This window comes from Cebus imitator, unplaced genomic scaffold (genome assembly GCF_001604975.1).
Source record: "Cebus imitator isolate Cc_AM_T3 unplaced genomic scaffold, Cebus_imitator-1.0 Scaffold476, whole genome shotgun sequence".
NCBI lineage: Eukaryota > Metazoa > Chordata > Mammalia > Primates > Cebidae > Cebus > Cebus imitator.
This window is the reverse complement of record NW_016107791.1, coordinates 145542-168686: the sequence shown is the minus strand read 5'-3', so window position 1 is coordinate 168686 and position 23145 is coordinate 145542. Positions and strand designations below refer to the sequence as shown.

The 23145-nt window shown below is 44.0% G+C and overlaps 1 protein-coding gene across 2 annotated transcripts in view; it reads right to left on the bottom strand.

Moving 5' to 3' along the window:
* The window catches only part of PRKCE (protein kinase C epsilon), a 300957-nt gene that overhangs the window by 136359 nt on the left and 141453 nt on the right, over positions 1-23145 (bottom strand). The window lies entirely within an intron of this gene.

The window sequence follows — 23145 nt, the reverse complement described above, 5'->3', positions numbered from 1 at the left end:
CTGCAACCCACATGGTTTAAACCCATTAAACTCCAAGGTGATTATAGAAATTAGACACCTTTTAAGGAGTGGAACACTGGAGCCTAGGTGTGCCATGCACAGGCATGCAGGGACGGCTCGGCAAATAAACGCTGACAGCTTCTCACGGCTCAGGGATTAGGAGGAAGCCTGTTTACTTACATTTCATAAACTCTGCCATCACAAAGGGCTCATAAGAAATTACCAGTGCTCGGGTCTTGGCAGCAGTGCCTCTGTCCAGCCTTGGCCTTTTTCTTGTGGACAGTAAATGTGATTTCAGGGAAATGACTTTAAAGATCTGGGAATTTGCATCGCGGGCCATGCGCTCATCTAAGCCACCCCACCCTTGGGGACCAGGCAGCAGGGCGGACAATGGGAGCCAGCGGAGGGAGCGCCAAGCCTCCGATTCTGCAGGAACTTTAGGCGTCCCCATCAGTCAGTGGGCTCAACTTCTACCCCCAGCCTTCTACCTTGGCCATGGTGACTGTGCTGGGGGCACCTCTCAGAGGATTCACCAGTGCCAGAACTGTGTTGGATTCGATGGACAGAAGGACCTGGTTCGGGTTTGCCTCAGGGTCTTAGTCAAGATGGGAAAATGTAAATTACATGAAATCAACTGTAGAACACAAAATAGTACATCATGAAGAGCTAAGCTGATGTGTAACACAAGGAACTGGGCAGAAGGAAACCCACAATAGGAAACTGAGGCAGGCTTTCTATAAGAGGTGGGCTTTACAAGAGGGCAGAGTGGGCAGAGGGAAGCCCCTCTGGTGACCTTCATGAACTCATGAGAATATTTTCCCACAGCTATGAGGATGCCAAAAGGTATTTCCTGCAGCAGATATAAAACCTGCAGCTGCTTCCCCCACGACGAGCCTTCTCGGGAACAATTCAGGCAGAAACCACTTTGGCTGCCCAAGGGCTGGACTCTGATCTAGGCTCACAGTTAATTGCAAGATGTGTGTATCAAGGGCTTTGCACCAACTGGGATAGGTTGTCCCATCTCCTGTTGCCCTATCTCAGGCCACTATAAGTCAATAGAAGTTTAAAGCATCTGTGGGCCTAAGAGAGAGCAGGGCTATGTGCATTGTCAGGACTGGAAAGAAACCAGGGCAGCATTAATCCAGTGAGGTGGGGGCTTCCATCATGCTCTAAGGCCACTCTGCAATAATGACAGGTTGGAAGCTTCTAAGCAGAAACCCTGAGGTCCCTAGAGACCATCAAATAGGGTGAGGGTTGCACTGTGGAAAAGTGTAGGAAAGATGGGCCTGGACAATCTTGCCCCAGGCTTAGTCCAGAGGGGGAAAGAAGGATCTTGTATCTCCTTCCTGACTTGCAACTCTGATTATGAAGTTAAGAGACATCAGAGGACTCCAAGGAAGGCCCTGGGACTCTAGACTGCAGAGAAGAGCCTAACTCAGTTGCTTATAGAAGCTCTTTGGAGTTCCGCCTGTGTAGGTCTGATGGAGGCATTACTGGAGAGTCACTACACTCCAGGCCAACTATTACAACCCACGATTGATGTCATATAGAGGCACATGCAAGTGCAGGGTACATTCTCTCTGGGAAGGAGAAATGAACAGGGCAAGGGGAACACTGAGTTGAGTCTTGCAAGAGGAATAGTATTTCCAGAGCTGGTGAAGGCTCTGAGCTCACTGACTAGGTGCCTTTTACATTCAAAGGCCAATGTGTTTCCTACCCTAAGGAAAAGTTCAACTGTTAGACACTTATTCACCCCTAACCAGAGAGAGAACTGCCAAAACCCCCAGGCAGCGTAGATCTCTTCCAGCTATCATCTGTCTCCCGCTGGAGAAAGGCCAAGTGCTAGGACAAAAGGGAATCAAGGACAACTGGACAGACCCTGACACTGGGCAGGTCTGCCCCTCGGTGCCAAGACCCGAGCACCTTGCTCAGAAAGTCATCTGTTCAGTGAGCAGCACTGGCAGAGAGGCTCTAGTGGGACATTGAGCCCAGTGAACCCCATATGGATCCTAGTTGGCTATAAAGAATCTCTAGGCATGGGAAATGGATAGGGGCTGGAATACTAAAGAATATGAAGACAGGACATTTCCATTTTATTAATACCTTTGAGACTTTTCAAACGGCTATAGTTGAAGCCTCAGGACAGTCCTGAGAATGAAGCTGAGAGGGAGTACTGTCTCCATGTCACAGATAAGAAAATAAGGCTCAAAGAGATCATGTACCTGCCCTGAGGTCCTATGGCTAGTCAGAGAAAGAACAGAGAGCAGAACTTACTTCTCCTTTTCCCCTAAGGGCCTGTAAGTAAGTCACTAAACCTTACTATTGGGGGTAGGGGGCAAGCAGGCTCATCTGTGGAGTCCTTGACCACTGTGTAGAAGTAGGTGAGTTAAATTAAAAGACACTGGTTTGATAACTATTGATAATTAATACGTGAATTAGTCTTCCAATTTTCAAAATACTTTTTACATTTAATGAGCTACCCAGCTGGTCCTTCTGAAGCCAAAGGAGAATTGCATTTTAAAACCAAATTCAATTTTCCAGGATTTTTTGGTACGTAACAGAAAACTTCCTGTATGCAAGTCAAAGGTTAGTGATCAGTGGAAATGCTTTGATGGTATTTATTTTAAGCCAAGATATCCTCTCTATTGAAAAAAATCTTTTTTCCAAGTTTTCGCTTTTGAGTCATTTAGCACTCTTACTAAAAAATAAATGAGTTAAGTAAATAAGGGCAGGGGAACTGGGAACCACTTTGATCTGAAGCTTTCAACAAATGACATTGTCCAGAGTGTGTCCTGATCAAATTCAGTGTTTTGAAATGCAGAGCTTCTCAAATATTCGATACCTAACACGTGACTAACAGGTTTGAGTTTTGTCATGATCCCTAACTCAGCAAGTTACACAGGATGTGCCAACTAAAGCCCTCTTTCCACGGACCACACAACACTGTGAGCTCTCAGCCTTCTGGGAGGGCAGAGGGTACAATCGCCTCCCAGGACAATGTCTTTCATGACGTGTTTTTCCTATCTCTCATTGCAGCCATATGTCTTCATTGCTGTATAAAAGAACACCTGCATTACCAGGCATCGGTTGTGTTTATCAACCTTTAATGGGATTTTGTCAATTCAAGTTCCTGGGGTTCCCTTGGCCAACTGGAGGTGAGATTTTCTGTACTCTTTTTCTGATGAATTTAGCAAGGAGGTATCAGACAAGGAGGGTAGTTTGATGAAAGCCCACGGCCTCTGACTCACCTGGCCCAGCCTGCTCTTCATCCTGTGCCTTGAAACTTCTCCAAGTTGGGATAAATATGGCCAGGAAGGCTGGGTCTCCAGGAGCAAGATGCCACTGGATTCCTGCCTCAATCATTTCTTGAATATCAGATACATCTCTCCTGACCTAAAAAGAATTCACTTCAGGAGAAGGGACACAGAACAGGCTAAGAATGGCCTTCCATGCTAAGCGGAGGAAAGCCCAATGCCCTGCGCATGATGAGATTTTACAAGCTGCCTGTGAACTGGTAGATGAAAGTGGAAATAGGGCTGTTCTAACAATCATCACTCAATGACTACGTCGGAAATACACAGAGAATGTGGGGCCCCTCTTGAATCCCATCCAGGGGGACCCTGGCTATTAAGGTGCTCTAAGTTCTTGCTTATAATATGGTACTTTTAATGGGATTCCTGAAGGGGTCTTGCCCATGTGTAGACCCTCAGGGCAGTGCTGTCATGTTGCTGCAGTAGCTACACAGTTGACACCCCGCCTCCCTGCTTTTAAAGTTTCAATCATATATGTAAACTCCTACCAAGAAGAACCCCAAATTAAGCCATCTTAAATGTTTTTTAATTAGAAAAATGCTACACGCTTCCATTTTTACATTTTTCAATGTGATATGTACATCCAAGAAACCTAAAAGCTGAGACTCTCGAACTTGAACATGCAGAAGAAGCCCCTACAAGGTTTATTAAGATCACCTGGGCCTCAGCCCAGAGATTCAACTCCAGGAAGCGATTTTTTTTAAAATTAATTAATTAATTTTTAAATTGCATTTTAGGTTTTGGGGTATATCCAGGAAGTGATTTTGATGAGAAGCAATGGTTCTGAGGGCCATTGAGAAACACTGTCGTGTGGAGCTAGGCATCACTGCATATTGCTGGGGAAACTGATCGTAAGCCCTAATGGCAGGGCAGGCCCCAGAGCCTATATCCAATGGCTAGAGCATGCTGAGCCCAGTGCAGACAGGAGGATTGCTGCTCAGCCAACTTGGAGGAGCTGATTGACTCTGAACAAAGGATGACAGCTGATCTGTTAGGAAACAGGTCTGCCCTTATGGTTCTCACACAGTACTGCCACCAGAAATGAATCCCAGCCATCCCACTGGGTGGGTAGGGGCACTGGACTCTTTGGAAGAAGGGGAGTTATTTCATTTACCATCAGACACCATCTTCCCATGACAGCTGAGGATGTCTGTGACTCAGGCCTCCTTCCAGGCATTGTCTTTGTCTCCCAGGAGATGCTGTTTTGATCTCGCACCTGCTGACTCAGTTCCCTCTGCCAGGGCCCCACACTGTAAGTAAAGACCCACAGTCTAACATGCTTCATGTTCATTTTCTTTTATTTTTTGAGACAGAGTCCTCCTGCTCTGTTGCCGAGGCTGGAGTGCAATGGCACAATCTCAGCTCTCTTGTGCCTCAGCCTCCCAAGTAGCTGGGATTACAGGCATGCGCCACCACGCCCAGCTCATTTTTGTATTTATAGTGGGGACAGGGCTTTGCCACGTTGGCCAGGCTGGTCATGAACTCCTGACCTCAAGTGATCTTCCTGCCTCGGCCTCCTAAAGTGCTGGGATTACAGGTGTGAGCCACCATGCCCTGACATATGCTTCATTTTCCATAGCACGACGGATATTCCTTGATACCAGAGGAAGGGGAGAGAAGAAACAAAACAATATGTGCATCCAAATTACCAGAGCCTGAGAAGCTCCTGCAAGATTACTAGCCTAAACATCTCTGTCAATCCACAAACCGGGCACTAGCCTGTCTTAGGTAGGAGTGAGGGACAGATAATTCAGACAAAATTCTGTATATGTCAAAGAGGATGATCCAGATTGCTTTAACATCCATTAAATCAGTGTTTTATTTTTAACCACAACATGCAGTACTGATGATCCAGTAAATACACATGTAGACACATATATGGCCAACTTATTCACACATGAGGGTACGTGCATGCATGTATGTAAGATACCGTGTATGTGTACATACACATAAGTAACTAAAATTAAATGTTTCCCAACAGAATTCTTATTTTTACTGTATGTGGTATACTCTTAGGTTGTCTACCCTACTCTGTTCCATTAAAGTAAAAATGCTTATGAAGACACGCTAAATGAATTTGTGATCCACTAATTAAACACAACGTGGAGCTTGAAAAATGCTCTTTAACTCACCTGTAGAATATAGCATATATGGTTTTATGTATACTGCTCTGTAAAATAAAATATGAGAATATATAATACACACAACAAAGCACAATATAGAATAAGAAAATACGAACACATGGCTAGGCGCAGTGGCTCATGCCTGTCATCCCAGCACTTTGGGAGGCTAAGGTGGGCAGATCACGAGGTCAGGAGTTCAATACCAACTGGCCAACATGGTGAAGCCTGTCTCTACTAAAAATACAAAAATTAGTCAGGCATGGTGGCACATGCCTATAATCCAAGCTCCTTGGGAGGCTGAGGCAGGAGAATCATTTGAACCCAGGAGGTGGAGATTGCAGTGAGCCAAGATTGCGCCACACCATTGTACTCCAGCCTGGGCGGAGGTCTAAAAAAAAAAAAAGATACGAACACGTAACATGTACTAGAATCACACTCCACATGGAGTGAAGACTTCACTGTGAGCAGATTCTCCTGATTGGAGAGGCAGGGTGGAGCTGAGGGCTCTTGGGCACAGAGTGGGTCCACAGCTCCAATATCAGGCTCATCCAGAGCTATGAGGAACTCAGTGCACTTTCCCTAATTTATTTATTTGCCAACCACCTTTAATTAAATTAACATAAATTAAAGATTTGTGTGGTGACCTCACAACATTCCTACTGTTATTAGGAGCTGTTGAGCATTCCGTGTTTCTACAGGACTTCGCATTTAAAATGCTAAAAGATATGAACCCTAAATTTAATAACAGCATGCTAGGTTAGCAATCCTCTCAACTCAAAAGCAAGAAGGTGATGAGAGAAATCTGAGCACATGCAAAAATGGGACCACATCACAGCTATATACAAGCATATTTGTTACATGACTGTCCCCAGTCAAAAATGAAGTGCTCATACTTGAATCAAAGTCCCCAAAGCAGCAGATGAGCTCAGCATAAGGCCTTTGCTGGTCTTCTCACTCATTCCCACCCCGACTTCCCTAGTCAATATTGATATCTCCTTCTCTAACAAATCACTGGTTCTTAAGGCACCCTTTAATTATTTCACATAGCTAGTTCTTCCTTACTAAATAAGAATGTAGGCCGGGCGTGGTGGCTCACGCCTGTAATCCCAGCATTTTGGGAGGTCGAAGTGGGTGGATTATGAGGTCGGGAGATCGAGACCATCCTGGCCAACATGGTGAAACCCCCCCTCTACTAAAAATACAAAAAAAATTAGCTGGGCATGGTGGCACATGCCTGCAGTCCCAACTACTCGGGAGGCTGAGGCAGGAGAATTGCTTGAACCCATGCAGAGACTGTAGTGAGCCGAGATCGTGCCACTGAGCTACAGCCTGGGTAACAGTGCGAGGCTCCGTCTCAAAAAAAAAAAAGAATGTAAGGGCCAAGCCCAGATGTTTTCATTCATTCATTCAACAAACACTCTGTACCTATTAAGCACCAAGTTACTCTTCTCTTATAATCTTCTTAGTCTCTAAGCCAGGGTTTTGAACAGAGTCCCCAGTAGATACTTTAATAATACAGAATTGAATTGAATTTACATAGTTGGTGACCAGGATTAGAAATGTATCTGGGCTTCCCATCCAAGGTGGTTGGCATTGAAATCCTAACAAGGACAGAGACCATGATGTCACACATTACTGCTGTGCTCAGGACACCCCAGCCAGTGGGCCAGATACTCATGACTCTTCCTATGCAAAAAGGTCTTCCCCTTTCAGAATTCTGCACATGCTTTGAGATGGCTGCCACAAGAATAAACGGGAGACTCCTACACAACAGGCCACTATTTCAATCATAAAACACCCATGTTTTCAGAATAAACTGATGCATTATAATGATTCATGGACAAAGAGAAACTCCTTTCTGATTGCTTGCAACTGGGGTTCTATGGTGGAAATCAAGGGGAACAATCAGAAGTAACAGAAACCCCCTTCTCATCTTACTTTCTGTGATACATTATCTCAGTTGCCTAAAATCCTGCTCCATCCTCCCCTCCACCTCTACCACATGCCCACTGCCCATACACACAACCAAGAACTCATTTTTACTGCTCATTTTTGCTGCTAATAAAGAAGCTTGGTGGATGTTTCCATTATTTACCATAATACCTTGTAGGCAACAATGGCCTTATCTCTAGAGGTATATTATAGTACTGCTCTTTTAAGTTAAAAAATTTGTGGCATAATGTATTAAAAAGATATTAATGGGTATTTCTAATGTTACTTTAAAAAAGAAATTGACATAGTTACTTACTGTATGTGTGACTCTTCCCCTTCACTGTTGGACTGCAAGCTGTTTGTCTTGCCATATAAGCATGACTATAAGAAGTCCAAACAAGCTCTGAGCTATATAACATATTTCACATTTTTAGGGGTTATAATTAGAGTGATGATATTATGGCAATAATCCTAGAACAGATTAAGGACCTAATTGTGATGAAAGAGGGCTTTGGGTCATAAGTACACATCTGAAACTGTTTTATTTAACACGACTTTGGCACAAGGATCAGTAGTAATCCCACATTTACAGAACACCTTGGAAAAAAAGTTTTTCTGAAGGCCCTACACAGTTTTCCCACTTCAAATGTTTAATTGGGATGGAAGTTGCCTTGTGAGTGTAGAATGAAGCCACAAAACAAAACAAAGAGGGTCTCTCAGGAAACTACCGCAATTCTAGAAGGGTTTGGAAAGAAGGGATCTACCCAGAGGCCAGTGTGGTTTCTGAAACTTTCTTCTAGTAAAAATGCTACACCAAACAAGAGCATTGCATGGAAATAAAAACTCTGACCAGGACAGTGCCTGTGAACACGGATGTTCGGAAGAAGCGCACAATCAGGCTGGAGTGACCATTCCTGATTAACCAGGAAGAACTGGGTGGGGGTCTCTAGCTGAGCTTTTGAGAGTGTGCGCCCAGCCTTTGCCTCTTGTGTTTTGAAACATGGGAGAAACCTCCCACGGAGAAGGCCTGGGGGGATTTCTTCTCCCATTAGTTACTTAACAGAATATGGCTCAGGGCTCATGTCATCAGCTGAAATTAAGTAGAAGGACCAAGAGAGGTTTATCTGATGGGCTTTAACAGCAGGCATTGGCCACGCTTTTCCAGAGGCAAAGAGAGAAAACTGCAGGCTGGCCCAAGTACCTCTTAGGCCCTGCTGGCCAATCTACCCTGCAGCTAGTCCTGATTTAAATTTGGAACAGAATCTTGGACTCTAACCTCTCCTGTTTACTTTTGTTTGTTTTCTTTTCTTACCAAGGCTCCCTGTGAAAAACTCCAACTGATCCAGCCAGTAAACAAACGTGGAAAACTATTTTCCTCACCGGTTCAACAAGAATAAAAAGGGGCAACATTCTGAGCCTAGAATGTTGCGGGAAAGAGTGAACAGGAGGGGAGAATCACCCAGACAGAACGTGTGTCAGCTGTGGAAGTTACTCCCTGTCCCAGCCAGAACAGATGAAATCCACACACTCTAAAGAACAGCAAGTGCTGATCCCTAACAAACTGCTAATTTAACACCTTTGACTTTTCCTTTTTACATTAACCGACTATTTTCAGTAATGTTAATGTTAACTTGGCTGGTATTCCCAGTAGTCAGTATTTGGAGTTCAGCTACAGCTCATATATTTGAAAATACAATCAAAGCATAAAATGGGATTCCTGGAAGGGGGACTGCCACCTTTGATACAGACATCACCCATTTTGATAACGAAAAGCTAACCTCTGAAAAGAACTGCTCATGCCAAGCATTCAGTGTGGAAAATAAGAGTAATCAATCTGAAATGTTAACATGGAGGCTGATTTTTTCAACATGAAATTGTTGGCAGTGCAGAACAGTTTTAGGGCAAATTGCTCAAAGAATTTTAAATTAACGAAACAATTTAATGTAAACTGATCTATACAGTATTTTGTCATGACGCACATGGAAGGTATTCACAAGGATACACTTCAATACTATGTTGTTCATTTCAAATTACGTGTAAATGCCATTATTTGTGACTTGGCAGTTAACTTGGTAAACAAATCCAAATCACTGCCTTCAGGGTTACTTGGGCTGATATTTGTAAAGTTTATCTAAGACAATGTGCTGAGATTCCCAGAGTTCCTGCAAATGCTGCAACTTTCCACACTGTAAATTTCCTTTCTTCTAGAAGCCAGTCTGGATGTGAACAGAGTTAGGGCAGGGACACATACGCACATGTGTTTTTCTCTCTTGAAAACCCGATGTGTGACGTAACGGGTGTATGTGGCTCTATAAATATACAAGACTTAAGAAAATCAAAGCATCAGGTATTGACTGTGGAAGGAAAAACCAATGAGCCAATCCCTACATGAAAAGCATTTTGTTTTGTTTTAACATTGCTTTAAAATTCTGACTTTGGGCCCAGTACTCTAAGATCAAGGCAAATCATTTGTGAGTTTAAATCCTATGGCTTAACAGCTAGCACCAATATGTGAAAAACTGGAGACTGTGTCCCTGCTGTGAACTTGAAGACCTGCAATTCAAACCCACTTATGAAATGAATAGTTCGTGCCACCTACTCACAGACAGAAATGATTTTCAAAAAGTCAGAATATGACAGGCAAACGGAATGATTTATTTTGAATACTGGAAATATAAACAGTGCCCTAACTAACTTGCAAAGTTCTCATTCCTGGTACATATGGCAGCTTTAGCTGTGACCTAGATAGAGGGTAAAGTCTGAACTACATTTAAAACTGAGATTTGTCAGTTTGCAAGCTTTTGGGAAATCAGCAATTTTCAGTGCAAAGGTTAGAATGAAGGGACAGGTAGGGGAGGGGAAATCTTAGTAAGTCTTTAGCACTGCCTGCCCAGGTTGTTACTAGTCCTGACCGTTAAGTCTGTGTCATAAACAAATCTCTTTCCATCAGTTTTACCTAATTCTTTCTAGGTTTACTGTAAAAGTCTGAACTCTAGCTTAGAAGACTTCAAGGCAGATTTTGCTATTTTCTCAAGATTGTTAGCAATCTACAGAACAAGAGGTCTCCTGGTGTGGGGCGCTCCCTACATCCCGTCAAGTGTCCCTGAAAGTCCTAGACAGTGGCTCTCAACCCTCCCCGAGAATGCTCCCCCAGCCCTGACCATGGAGATTCAGTTTCAATTGAGCTAGTGGAGCCAGGAGGTGGTATGTTTTTAAAGGAGCCCAAGTGCTTCTAACCTGAAGCCAAGGTAGACAACACCATCTTAAGGTATTCACGGTGCTCTGCCATCTGTGTGTCCTCCAGGCACTCTGCAGTGTAACTGGATTATGGTCTCATTGCTGTTCACCCTTCACAATTCCTGCTTCCCACTCGTCCCCTCTTTCGTGTGGATCCTCTCCCTGGAATGCCCCTAGTTCTCCAGCTCTACCAGCTAAAATCCTACTTATCCTTCAAGGCCCAGTTCAGTTCAATTTAGTTAACATCCCCTAGGCACCTACCATGAGAGCCAGATGTTGTGTTCACTTCTGTGTCTAGACATTGTGTGTATTCAGAGATGCATTCAGGTCTTGCCTTCAGGAAACTTCCAGCCATGTTCAACGGGCATGTTGACCAGGTTGTGAAACAAGTTTTCTAAGATATTTACTCAAATTAAACGTCCTCCCCTCAGTAGGTAAAAACGGCAACTCCAGAAACAGCACAGACTTGCAAGCACAGCAGCCCACAAGCACAGCCACAATCCATCCCAGTAGCGGAGAAGCCAGTCTAGGATGGTGAAGAGACAAATAACCCCAAAGAGGGCAGACTGTGGTGTGAGCCCAAATATCCCCCATCTGCATCAGTGGAGAATATGAGCCACTAAGTGAACGCGAAGCTGAGCCTTGTGTCTAATTGAAGAGCCTCGTACATGCCTTAGCCCAAATGTCAATATCATCATCCTGAACTATTTCTGGAATAAACAACAGGAAAAATACTATAAAGGATATTAGCCAGAGTAGGCTTCTGAAAGAGGAAGGCTGAGCCAATCCAAAGATCTAACTTAGACGCTGGGAGCAAAATTTAATTTTTTTTTTTTTAATAACATGAACCAGACTCCTTTCTCCCTTTCCTCTCCCCTTCCCCTCTACTTAAAAAAAAAAACAAAAACAAACAAAAAAAAAACCATGAACGCAACTAAAAAATTATGGTCAGTAGGGTTAGAAGAACAGGCCTCAGTGGAGGTTTATTGGGCAATAATGTTTTGGAATATACGTATGGAGATCTGAAACGCTAATGGGTCAAATGCCATTGTAAAAAGAAAATGGCAGAGGACCGACAGCTGGCTTCCAAGCTCCCTAGAATGACTGCTCTCACCGAAGGAAGGTGTAGAGAGACAGAGAAACTGGGTGGGAAGCAAGTGAGCAAGATGGTAAATCCAAAGAGAAAAATAATTAAAAGCATAGCAAATCATGTGTGTCATGTAATTGTCTAAGGACTTACATTGCATCCACTCATTTAATCCTGAAAATTAGTCTATTAGTGACTATTACCTTATTTTGCAGATCAAGAATCCCAAACACAGAGAAGCAGATTGACCAAAGCTGCCCAGCTAGTTTGAGCAGAGGTGGGATCTCAACCCTGTTAACCATTAAAACCATATTCTTACTACCATGCTGAATTGCATTTTAACAGTATCTCAGGTACCGAAGGAACTAGATAAATCACATGTAAAAGACATTTTCAGCCAGGAACTATACTGTTGCTTCAAATGTTTATTGGTAAGATCTGATTCCCAAACTGAAGATATTCATAGTTGCTACAGCAAAAAGTAGGAAAACTCAATCGACATTAAAAAACTTGCTAAATCACCTATTTCTGTCATTCCTCTATTTGGAGTTGGTAGAAGGCTCTGTTTTAGCATCATAAAGCATGGCTAAGCCAAGATGCTTGATGTAATGGAATAAGACAGTCATTCGCAAGGAAATATCTGGCAAGTGTGTGTGTGTGTGTGTGTGTAATGTTATTACCATGCCTTCATTCCATCTTTGTATATATTTAACACCACACCAAAGACCATTACAAGTATTGGTAGAACATTTGGGAGGCGAGAGACTTTGTGGGTCAAATCATTTTCGAGCCTCTTCTGAAGCCAGTTCATTTTAAGTTCACATATCGCTTGGGAGCTAGCAATAGTTTGAACTTTTGGCCTGTGAGATATCCTGCCCATGGGTAAGTAAACATGCAGCGGGGACAAACAGTTTTATACAACTCTTCATTGTACCATGATAAGATCGGGGAAAACTTTTTTTTTTTTCCTAGTTTCTTTATTCAAATGTCACACTCAAAAAATTCCCCATCCCACTTTGCCAAGACCTGACATTTGCTCTCCTGTCTTCCCTGACTTCAATAATGTGGTGTTTGCTGCCAGTATGTTTTGAAAAAGAATTTTAAATGCAAGGTAGCTTCTTGATTATTTTTCCTCAAAATTATACCAGGAGTATAAATGGCTTATAAAGAAGATAACTATGGAGGAGGGGCCCCCAGCCAGGCAGGTCCACACTCAACTGCTCTCCTTTTTCATCCTCAGCTGAAGCAAGACAGGACAGAAGGGGCTGGTATTAAGTTGCCGTGCCAGGAGCCTGAACATACATTGCTGCATCCCAGCCTTGAAACAACCCTATGTGACGGTCATCGTCACCTTATTCTCGTTTATTTTTTATTTGTTTAAGATGAAGAAAATAAGCATCAAGGAGTTTCAGTCATTTGCCCAGTCAACCAACCAGCACCCAAATTAAAGGCCATATATGCGTCTAGCTTCAAAGGCAGCGATCTTTCCCTCTTTGCTGGAGCTGGGCTTCCATCTGTAAGACCTTCTTCCTGACTCCCAAAGGCCTCCTGATGCCCCCTGTAACCTGACTGTAGCCCAGACCAGTTTCTGTAGGCTGAAGCATGGCCTGAGCAGGAAAAATAGCCCCACAATGTCCTGCCCTCAGAAGACAGGATTGGGAGTTGCAGTTGTTTTCTTCAAATGTATTATTATTAGGCTGAATAATGGCTTGGGTATGTTTCTCCCTCTTTTGAAAAATGGCAAATAAAACAATACTCAGCTATAGTGTTACCAACCTGGCGATGGAAGCATTCGCCTGGGGGAAATTTGAACTCCTCCAAAGTAGTTTATGTAACAGGGCATCACTAAACCAAATGACATTAGCAGGTAATCCCTTTTTGCCATGTCATATAGTAACAATGCCCCTGCTTTCTCACACAAGGCTCGCGACTGATGGAAGAAGGGAAGAGGTGAGCGAAGCTGAAACTTTGCTTGCAGATAAGCCTGACTTGGAGTTTGGGATCCTTATCTTCAGCTCCAGTATGCCTGTTTAGTCCAGAAATAAAGCCACACTTTTCATAAGAATAGCTGTCTGCCCCAGTCTGTGGGATTCCAGTGGTTCCAGAAAGGCAGAAAGAGAATTCCTGCAGACCACAGAGATTTATGTTTGGGGAGTGTGTCTGGGGCTGGGAGGGGGCCCTGGCAGAGTGACAGTCATCACTGGAATGGGTACAGGAAAGTCTGAGTCAACAAATGAAGGGGCTGAACCCAAGTGTCCTGGTTGCCAGCTGTGGGGAGGCAGGCGAGGAGGAGGGCCCACCCTGCCAGCTGCTAGGGAGCTTCTGAGAGTCAGCATCTTCCAGGGCCTGGGCCAAGGTATCTGACTAGGAGAAGAGGATGGGGTCAGCCAGGCTTCCATTGGTTTTACAACTTACTCTGACACCAGAGGCCCTCTAAACATAGCTCCCACCTCTGTCTTCTGCATTATCTCCCTCTAGGCCCTTATACAAACTCTCCGCTGGGCTTTGTTCACCTCTCTCCTACCAGGAACCTCTCAAGCCCTCACCTGGAACACTATGTGCCATAAAAAAAGGATGAGTTCATGTCCTTTGCAGGGACATGGGTGAGGCTGGAAACCATCATTCCCAGCAAACTAACACAGGAACAGAAAACCAAACACCACATGTTCTCACTCATAAATGGGAGTTGAACAATGAGAACACATGGACATAGGGAAGGGAACATCGGGCCTGTCAGGGGTTGGGGGCTAGGGGAGGGACAGCATTAGGAGAAATACCTAATGTAGATGACAGGTTGATGGGTGGACCAAAACCACCATGGCTTGTGTATACCTGTGTAACAAACCTGCATGCTCTGCACATATATCCCAGAACTTAAAGTCTAATAAAAAATAATAATTAAAAAAAAAGAAAGCCCTGACATCAAGGGTCATCTGACTTTTGCTGAGCCAGAGTAAAGGAGACCCTGTCTGAAGGAAGAGGAAGGGTTAGACCTTCAGCTTCACAGGCACAACCCAAGTGGTCACAGGCTGCTTTCAAGCATGGACTCTTTGGGTCAAATACAGGTTTGTAGCCCCTTCCCAGAACCAAGCTGTATAGAGACCACACACAGCAGGGCTATCACTCTAACGTGCAGACAGAGGATGCCAACAAGCAAGCAGTCTCAGAAGGGTTTGCAAAGGTGCAAACCTCAGAACATACCATCTGACTACTGGCTACTGTTTGGCCTCTGATATGTGCATGGCGCTGTGCTAGAAATAATATCTCTAATCTTCCCAACAAGTTTCCAAAGGAGGTCAGAGCAGGTGATTTGTGAAAGGACTCCCTGTGGTTAGGCAGCAGAGCCAGGACAGGAACCCTGTACTGGGTTCCGTCCAGCAAACTAGGCTGCCTCTCCTAAGCCCACAGTCTCAGTGCACTCCCACGGCTACAGGAGGGGAAGCTGACAGAGACTGTGGCGCCCTCAGATGTGGGAGGGAGGACCTTGAGAAGGAAGCAATTCTGGTGTTGCTTGAGGTTTGAAGGATTGGTGGCTAGAGATCTATATGCAATGTTTTCAAAATTAGGAGTTGGAATGGAAGATTCTCTGACCAAGGAAGACTACAATACCAAAGGTAAACACAAGCACATAACCCCCTCCCTAAGAAAGTAGGGGGAAGAGCCCTAATCACCGCCATCATTTATTAAATACTTGCTATGGGCCTGGGGCTGTTGGGTAAGTGCTTTACCCAATTTATTTCTTTTAATCCTCACTACAACCCTTCAGGGATAGGTGAGAGCCCCTATCTAAGCATAACATGGAAATGAGTGCTTCAAAAATCTGTAACTACTTTACAAGGAACATTGACATGTAAGTACTGAGGTTCTGGACTCTCACAGATCACAGGTCTTGAGATGCCCCAAGACATCCTTTATTTCAGAGCAAAATTTCTAAAAGCCTAGAGTGTTGTCAACTCCAGCATGGCTTAGGGCTATGCCCTTACTCGTTGTCGGTGGGCTGGGGCCATCTGTCTAGACTTGGTGCCTATTTCAGGCACATTAGAAAGGCTATGGCTTTCTCTAAACTGAAACATATGCCTTCAGGCTGGTCAAGTCCCAAGCTCAAGGCTGTCCTTACAATGGCGCCCCCTCAAGTTGTTCCTCTCATCAGAAATGCTCTTTCCCCTTTGAGTAGTTATCAGTGCGAATCCTACAGTCCTCCAGGCTCAGGTGAAATGCCACCTCCCATACCCAGTCACCCGACTCCTCAGGCTTCTGCGAAGTCCCCCAGCAGCCCAGCATCTGATTCTGGTGAATCCTGCACTGCTTACCTCATTTCATACACACACTTTCAAGGATAAGGCTCAGAGCTCACAGATCTTTTCCAAATCAGGTTAGGACAGGGCCTAGGGCAGTAATTTGCTGATTGATTCTAAAGCCAACTGTCTCCAAGAGTAGGTGGCTATGCCATAGCAGGCAGTATTGTTCAAAGTGTGGTCAACAACCACCTTGCATTTAAAAATGCAGATCCCCAAGCCCTACTGAGTCGTTATCTCAAGGGGTAGGACCTACAATTTGCCAGTTATCCGGCTCCCTGTGAGATCCAAAGCACACTAATGTTTAAGAATGTGCCATGAGGGACAATGTCAACCGAGACAGCAAGATCCATGTCCAGGGGTCATCAGAAGACAGGGTGTGGGGCTCTGCTGTGAACGCCAAGGAAACCTCCCACTCTGGTGGGTCTTCCCACCACCACGCCCAGTGAGGAAGATGAGGAACAATGGCTACCGGACCTCTCTCACCAAATGATGATGTGTTGATGTGCTGTCATCACCGTCAATGAAAATGATACAACTAAGTCCATAAGTAATGTTTGGTTCACCTATTCTCCTCTCTAATCCTCTGAGAAATGATTGATCTTTGTAAATACTATATGCTGATTTCTTGTCATTGCATCATAAGTGGAGGCCATCCAACTCATGCCTCTACAGCTCTCACCTGATTACAGATGAGAACGGGCTTCTCCTCCAACTGGATGGCTCCAGCTGTATACATGAAACCTTGACCTTTAGAAGCACCACTGATGGCTACTTGAATTTATACCTCCCTGTTTCCAGTCCAGGACGAATTTTTGAGAAAGAGCTCTTTTCTCACAGCCTAAAACAATGGCAGGTTGCAGATGTGGAAGTCCCAGCTGGGAAACATGAAATCTTTTGATATCCCAAAAGCACACACCTTGGAGGAGAAACTTTACCCATGACTAACTAGAGTCGTTCTTAAGAGAAAATTATGGAGAGGATTAACATGCCTCATCCCTTCCTCTCAGCTTCCCGATTAGAACCTTCTAGAGTTACATAAATCACTTCTTGCTCTAGCCAGTCTGACTCCAAGCATCAACACACTGTCGTTGCCTGGGCATTTTTTCAGCCTGGCCAATAAAAACTCTCATGTCATCCTGGAACTTTCAGAGATGACTGAGATGCAGGAAAAAAAAAAAACGGTAGCCTTTAACAAACTACAGCTGGGGACAACCAGGAGGAGGATTTTGGAAGGCTGGGGGTGAAGAGGTGGCCTGACCATAACTAGGGGCAAGTCCTGCCAGCAAAATCGTGCCCATTTTAAGAGAAGGATGGTGGTTTTCCCAGGCAGAAGCTGGGTGCCAGGGCTCATTCCATAGACAAATGCCATCCTCTCTCCTCTCCTCAAAAGGAACATTGCCAGGAATAGGAAGGGCACAGGTGTGGTTCTGGAAAGATCTCAGTTGCAGTTCCAGCTCATCATTTGTGCCATTTCCTCGTCTGTCAAAGAAAGATATCCCAGGACCCTGCCTATCTCAAAAGCACCACGAAGATAAAGTAAGATCATGGACAAAGGACTCCGAAAAGCAGTTTAAAAGTTGTATGTGTGCTACATGTCAGGCACTATGCTAAAGGCCATACATGTTTTAACTAAATTCTTGCGGCAGTCCTCTAAGGGAGGTATTATTTCCACTTTGCAAAGGAGAACACCAAGATTCACTGGTATTGTTAATATTTGCTGAAAGTTTAAAAAACCAAATAAGTCTCTGAAAACTAAATGTTCAAAATGAGACATCCTATTGCTAAGGGTCTCTTCTGAGATGAGTTTGTGAGGGTGGGAAGAGGTTACAAAAGTAAGTTTGGATTCTCTCCCATGCAACCAGTTAGTAGGGGATGTGAGGAATATGTGGATATTCAGGATACTCTAGCCATGGGCTGAGAGGAGGGGCATGATGGACTAGCAACTTGACGGCAGCTGCTAAATCAGCCGATTTTAGTTCCAGAAATGACTCCTGCTGGGTGTAATCGTGCTGGCTTTCACTACCATTGCTGCCACAGGATGCATGAGCCTTTTACTCTGGGTAAGTGGATTTTTACACACACACACACACACACACACACACACACGAGCAGAATGTAAAGGGGTAGAAGAGTGTGTGTCTGCCCTTGGATGCTTACAGTGATTTCAGGAGATAAGACTTTGGTGCATACAAATCTAAATAGCTAGTCATGGTGTATATGTTGGCTGCCAAGAAAAAAGGGAAATTAATAAAGCTACAGGGGTTTGGACGAATGGAAGGGTTCGTGGAAGAGGCAGGATGTGAGATGAGCAGTGGGAAGTCAGGACGATCAAGGGGCAGGGCTGGGGCATCCCAGGAAGAGGGAACAGGCAGGAATTCACATGCCAATGTTTCCAGAAAGCGGGCGGTGAGGCAGAAGACGGAAGGCTGACAGCCAGCGAGGGAACAAGGAGGTACAGACATTTTACTTTGCTGGCCATGAGTGGTGCCTAAAGTCTCAAAATAGGGTCACAAAAGTGGGCAAGTTCTTTTGGTTTATTTGTAAAACTCTTTCCCCAAGTGATTTATTTCAAATAAAAATCGAATTGGCTATCCTACTCGAATCCATTGCTTCAGTTACTATCCAAAGTAGTATCCAAGGGAAATCCATTTACATATTCATCCTTACTCACATAGAGGATGCTACATCATTCACAAGTGAGTTGTTTAAATATAGAATGCCCTCCAGGTAGCAACTGATGTATACAGGGCTGTTCAGGACACTCCAGAGACATTCCCACCAATCATAAAAGGAAACACATAATGAAAAACTGTCTTCATGGAGAAGAAATATTCTGTGGATGACGAAGACTGCAAGGGTGTTAGAGTCTGTGGTGCAGGAATACAGGGGCCACTCCATATCACACAGGGCTGGGAGAAAGAAAAGGTGGGTTAGAAGCAGGAAAAGGGTGACGTTGTTTATGTGGATAATTCCTTTTGGTTAGGACATAATTAGATTTTGCTACCGGAAAGTGTTACAATAGCAGCAATCCTAGGAGTCATTAATTTCAGAGACCCTAAAGGTATCAGCTTTAGATCTTATGTACCCTCAAATCACACCTGAATGATGCAATAGCTGTTCAGAAGTAACAGCAAGAGGGAGAAATGACACGACTTCAGAATCCCCAGGGTGGGGGCCATGATGGAACAGCCACACGTTTGGATAATTTTGTCTTCCGTCCGTTCAGTCTCTCCCTCTCGCTAACCCCTGCTACCAAGTGGATATTTGGGATCGCTCCACGGCTTAAAGTATTCTGGGAGGACAGGAAAGACCTACACTTAGCTAGGGAATCAGGAAAGCACTCCAGAGTGCCTCATGTGGGTTTCAAGGACATAGGCATTAGGTAGGAGGTTCATGTCTGTTGTATGGAAGACAATATACGCTTGTTTTTCAATGAGTCTGCTGTCTTTTTGAGTGTATCTGTATCTGGAAGGTTCTCCAGTACTGTCTTCTCCTTGTTTAAGGCAGATGCCTAGAATATTGTCCATGTTCTTAGACTATGGAGACAGCAGTGAGGACACTGCACTCCTAGGATGTGAGGACCTCAGGGAGTGATCAGCTCAGTCACCCAGCAGTTTTACAAGTGAGACTCTTCATCACTCCCTGATGGGAAATAGCTTAACTTTCTAATGGGTTTACAGAACCTTCTAGCCATGTTTTGCAGGTGGGTTTTCCTCCTTGCGTCACAGAGAGGGTATTTAGAAGAAAGGACAGTATGGGAAACATTTACTTAGATACACAGCTTGGGAAGGGGTCATTATTCATGGAGTCCTCTGTTATGAGGACCCCAGCAAATGCCCTCCAAACATCATTTCCTCCTCCACTTACATTTCAAAAAAAGCGGCAGGAGTCTGACATTTTCTTAGTTTCCTTTTCCTGACTCCCTCTGTACAGGATGATGTAGTTGTTTACTTTAAGGCTCAGGAGTCAGCCAGCATTGTATGAAAAGCTTTCCCACACATACACACAAAAACTCATAAGGCGACAAACCCCTTTCCCTGATGTTTAAGCAATTAGCAATACATGAACAGGCTTGCTCTTGCTCTTGGTTTAGGACCTGCTCCTTCTTCCTGTTGCAGGAGCCACTCACCCTGGGATTGAGGGATACGGGGAGGCCTTTTCATTTCACAAGGGGTGGTGTTAGTGGGAGTAATGAACAAACAGGATCCTCATTGGTCCCACCTCCAAGCCACTTTTGTGACTCCCGCTGCTGTTTACCCATGTGTGATACGAAATTCCAAACCTTAGTGTGCCTATCCATAAAATGGGGGAAGAAAAAATTGTCAGAGGTGTGGAAAAGATGAAACCACACTGTAAAGTTAACACATGATCTGAGACAGTGCTGTGGAATGATGAACACTAGGACAATGGAACAGAAACTGCCCTGGCTCCAATCCCAATACTACCACTTCTTAGCTATGTGATATTGGAAAAGTCATTCTACATCCCCGCGTCTCTGAGGGCTATTACAAAGATTAAGTTAGTCAAAATACGTAAAGGGCTTTAAAACGTGAGAGGTATGTAGTAAGTGCCGTAAGAACATTAGCTAAGTTCACAATAACAAAGACATGGAATCAATCTAAATGCCCATCAAGGACAGACTAGATAAAGAAAATGTGGTACATATACACCATGGAATACTATGCAGCCACACAAAAAAAGAACAAGATCATGTCCTTTACACGAACATGGATAGAGCTGGAAGCCATTATCCTCAGCAAACTAATGCAGGAACCAAATACCAAATGTTCTCACTTATAAGTGGGAGCTAACTGATGAGCACACATGGACACATAGTGGGGAACACCACACACTAGGACCTTTTGGAGTGGGGAGGAGGGAGAGGAGCAGCAAAAATAACTAATGAATACCAAGCTTAATACCTGGGGGATGAAATAATCTGTACAATGAACTCCCATGACACAAGTTCACCTGTGTAACAAACCTGCACATATACCCCGAACTTAAAAGTTTTTTTAAAAAGAACACCAGCTATTGTCATTCCTGGCTTAGAGAAAACACGCTACAAATGTTATTAGCGACATTTACATAACTGAGGGCAGCAGGGAAAGCTGTTATTTTGAACGAGTGGTGGCAGTCGGGGAGGGCAGCACAGCGAGGGCCATTCACATAGAATATGCCAGAATCTAGCAAGAACACCTCCACCTATAGTTTAAAAGGCTTAATTTATAACATCACTTTATAGGTGAAAATGGGAAGATAACTATAATTTTCATAATACAAATTGCCAAATGAAATGTCTGATATCTTCTTAGTTATAAAACATGATTTAAAAACATGTTGCAGAACACCAAAGTTGTGGCAGTGAGGAAAGATTCCTCCCTACTCAGCTGCTTGCTGAAAGTGTGAGGCTGGGCTAGGTTACTCTTTAAGAATCCTGGCCTTCAAGAGGGAGGTCCCAGGGTAGGTGGGGGGTGGGCCAGCAGTTCTGTGGATAGCCCCTGGTCTTCAGCCCTGTCTTAGCCTTGGTCTTGGGAAGAGGATAGGGACTATGCTTCATTCTTCCAGCTAAAGAGACCACGTGATCAGTCACCACACTTCCTGTCCTTGAGACAGACCACACTGCCAAAACAACAGGAAAATCAAAACTTTTGTGGCAAAAGAATGATGTGCAGGGGTAGCGCTCAAGCTCAGTTTATAATAAAGTTAGAATTTTTGGACAGCATGTCATCATTTAAAATGCTAATGTCTATGATAGTTTGGATGCTTTCACATTCTTGTTCCCCTTCCCTGCTTTATTCTAAGATAAACCTACAAGTGAGTATGTAAAATATGCATATGTATTTTAAAGATCAAATAAGAGACACTTTCAGTTGTGACCCACCTTGACAGATAGAACTTGGTTGCTGGATGTAGAAGCCCCTTTAGCCCTCTTTAATTGCAACCCCTCTCCCCGTCCTCATTCACTCTCCCATTTGGACTTCCCTGATGATCATTATCTTGTTTTCTTTTTTTGAGATAGGGTCTCACTGTGTTGCCCAGGCTGAAGTATAAGTGGTACGATCATGGCTTACTGCAGCCTCAACCTCCTGGGCTCAAGCAATCCTCCTACCTTAGCATCCTGAACAGCTGGGACTACAGGTGTGTGCCACCATCCTTGGCTAATTTTTTTTATTTATTTTTGAGACAGGGTCTTGCTCTGTTGCTCATGCCTGAGTGCAGTGGCATGATTATGGCTCACTGCAGCCTTGACTTCCTGGGCTCAAGCGATCCTCTCATCTCAGCCTCCAGAGTAGCTGGGACAACAGGCGCACACCACCATGCCAGGCTAATTTTTAAAAATTTTTTTCTAGAGACAGGGTCTCACTATGTTCCCAGGGCTCAAGCAATCCTCCTGCCTTGGCCTCCCAATGTGTTGGGATTACAGACATGAACCACCACACCTGGCCCCTTGTTTTTCTTTAGAGTTTCATCACCCATATGTTTCCTCCTAAATAATATATTGTTTAGTCTGGCCTGTTAGGGAGTTTTATACAAATGGAAACGTGCTGCATGTATATTTCTGGGACTTGCTTCTTTCATTCTATAGTCAGCTGTGTCTCTGTTCTTAAGGGGTGTCATTTTCTCTCTTAAAAATGCCCTTCAAAAACATTCCTCAAACATGCTCCTTAAAACATGACACAGCAAATCGACCAATTCATTCTGTTCTCTTGGATATAAGTTGTCAGCCCCATTTAGGTAAGCTGTGGCCAGTTCCTCGCCTTTTCAATCCAAATATTTCCTCACATCAGAGTGACGCTTTTGGTAAAGATCAAAGAAATGCATTCAAACCTTCCACATGATACTGTCTTCCAAAAAGATAACATTTCCATGTACTATATTTTTAATATTTCAGCATAGTCTTCTATGCTTCTCTCTGGTTTTTTCTAACTGCTCACACTCCCGAATCTTGTCTTCCCTACCCATGAAGTCTAAATGTTCCATTTTATAGAATTGAGATTTTAGGTCTTACATGTTTACTTTAACCTTTGAATCATCTGCATAGCTTTTATACCCTCTAACATTATATACTCTCCCCATAAATGCCTACATACTTGTAATGGGCTTTTTACTCCCATAATCCTGCAGACTATTAGTAGCATTTCCCACAGAGAAGA